This window comes from Oncorhynchus clarkii, unplaced genomic scaffold (assembly GCF_045791955.1).
Source record: "Oncorhynchus clarkii lewisi isolate Uvic-CL-2024 unplaced genomic scaffold, UVic_Ocla_1.0 unplaced_contig_1118_pilon_pilon, whole genome shotgun sequence".
Classification (NCBI taxonomy): domain Eukaryota; kingdom Metazoa; phylum Chordata; class Actinopteri; order Salmoniformes; family Salmonidae; genus Oncorhynchus; species Oncorhynchus clarkii.
In genome coordinates, this window is record NW_027260735.1 from 1 (window position 1) to 2,144 (window position 2,144).

The following is a 2,144-nucleotide window of genomic DNA, read 5'->3' on the forward strand; positions in this document are numbered from 1 at the left end:
GCCTGATCTCGTCCGATCTCGGAAGCTAAGCAGGGTCGGGCCTGGTTAGTACTTGGATGGGAGACCGCCTGGGAATACCAGGTGCTGTAAGCTTTTTGTCACTGCCTTGTGGAATTTCAACTCTTTGTCCGTTTTTTCCCAGAAGGCTGAAATATGTGTCCTCGATTTGAAATAAGTAAGCAAGCTTAGTTTGTATTTCATCCAACAATCTGTGCTACAAATTATGGCTACAGTATATGCAATTTCATCCACTTTTTGAGATTGCCTTTTGCTTACGGCCACACAGGCCTGAGTACGCCTGATCTCGTCCGATCTCGGAAGCTAAGCAGGGTCGGGCCTGGTTAGTACTTGGATGGGAGACCGCCTGGGAATACCAGGTGCTGTAAGCTTTTTGTCACTGCCTTGTGGAATTTCAACTCTTTGTCCGTTTTTTCCCACAAGGCTGAAATATGTGCCCTCGCTTTGACATAAGTAAGCAAGGTTAGTTTGTATTTCATCCAACAATCTGTGCTACAAATTATGGCTACAGTATATGCAATTTCATCCACTTTTTGAGATTGCCTTTCGCTTACGGCCACACCGGCCTGAGTACGCCTGATCTCGTCCGATCTCGGAAGATAAGCATGGTCGGGCCTGGTTAGTACTTGGATGGGAGACCGCCTGGGAATACCAGGTGCTATAAGCTTTTTGTCACTGCCTTGTGGAATTTCAACTCACCCTCCTACATATCCCATTATCAACAGACATAGATGTGCTAAGTCATCTGTTTTTGTAAACTGAAGCACATGGGTTCAATCCTGGGTTCAAGCCTTGTTCGACGTTTATGGAAGCTTTGTATTGAATTGTAGCGAGGGCCAGCCGACTAGAGCATACAGGCCACTACGACCTGTATGCTCTAGTCGGCTGGCCCTCGCTACATATTCGTCGCCAGACCCACTGGTTCCAGGTCATCTTTTTAGTCTATGCTAGGTAAAGCTCCGCCTTATCTCAGCTCACTGGTCACGATAACAACACCCACCCGTAGCACGCGCTCCAGCAGGTATATCTCACTGGTCATCCCCAAAGCCAACACCTCCTTTGGCCGCCTTTCCTTCCAGTTCTCTGCTGACAATGACTGGAACGAATTGCAAAAATCGCTGAAGCTGGAGACATATTTCCCTCACTAACTTTCAGTGTTGCCAACTTAGCGACTTAGTCGCTGTATTTAGCAAGTATTCAAACCCCTCTGAATACTTGCAGACATTTTCATTTTACTCACCTTTTGTCTCTTCCACAATGTTATTCCTCACTCCTACAGTGTCCATCACAATTACATGCACATTGACAATTATGCAAATTAGGTGATGGCATCATTTAGCAACTTTTAGCGACTTTTAGGACAGCCAATAGCTACTTTCCTTACTGAGGTGTTGGCAACACTGCTAACTTTAAACATCGGCAATCTGAGCAGCTAACTGATCGCTGCAGCTGTACAAAGCCCATCTGTAAATAGCCCACCCAATCTACCTACCTCATCCCCATATTGTTTTAATATACTTTCTGCTCTTTGCACACCAGTATTTCTACTTGCACATCATCATCTGCTCATCTATCACTCCAGTGTTAATTTGCTAAATTGTAAATACTTCGCTACTATGGCCTATTTATTGCCTTACCTCCATTTGCACGCACTGTATATAGACTTTCTTCTATTGTGTTATTGACTGTACGCTTGTTTATTCCATCTGTAACTCTGTGTTGTTGTTTGTGTTGCGCTGCTTTGCTTTATCTTGGCCAGGTCGCAGTTGAATATGAAAACTTGTTCTCAACTAGCTTACCTGGTTAATTATAGGTGAAATTAAATTTTAAAAAAACAACATTTTTTTCTTTCCCAGAAAGGGTATGTAGCTCAGTGGTAGAGCGCATGCTTTGCATGTATGAGGTCCTGGGTTCAATCCCCAGCTTCTCCATTAAAATTTTTGCAATGGCCCATCTCCTACTTTCCAGAATGTTGAAATTCTCAGCAGGAAACAGAGATGTGCTAAATAATTTGCTCTTGTAATCTGAAGAACATGTGTTCAATCCCTGTTCGTACATTTATGGAACAGAAGTGGCATGGTTGCCAACTTCAATTGCATCATTTTAAAAAACTGAAGTTCATGGGT

At 43.6% G+C, this 2,144-nt stretch overlaps 2 non-coding genes and 2 pseudogenes across 2 annotated transcripts; all 4 read left to right on the forward strand.

The window, feature by feature from the left end:
* Positions 1 to 93, forward strand: LOC139401732 (5S ribosomal RNA; annotated as a pseudogene; the record flags this gene model as incomplete).
* Positions 94 to 270: 177 nt separating this feature from the next.
* On the forward strand, positions 271 to 389 carry LOC139401730 (5S ribosomal RNA). Its single transcript, XR_011633134.1, has one exon. It is a non-coding gene; the product is annotated as a 5S ribosomal RNA (ribosomal RNA).
* A 177-nt stretch (positions 390 to 566) lies between these two features.
* LOC139401731 (5S ribosomal RNA) lies at positions 567 to 685 on the forward strand (annotated as a pseudogene).
* Positions 686 to 1,877: 1,192 nt separating this feature from the next.
* Positions 1,878 to 1,949, forward strand: trnaa-ugc (transfer RNA alanine (anticodon UGC)). Its single transcript has one exon. It is a non-coding gene; the product is annotated as a tRNA-Ala (tRNA).
* The last annotated feature ends 195 nt before the right edge of the window (positions 1,950 to 2,144 follow it).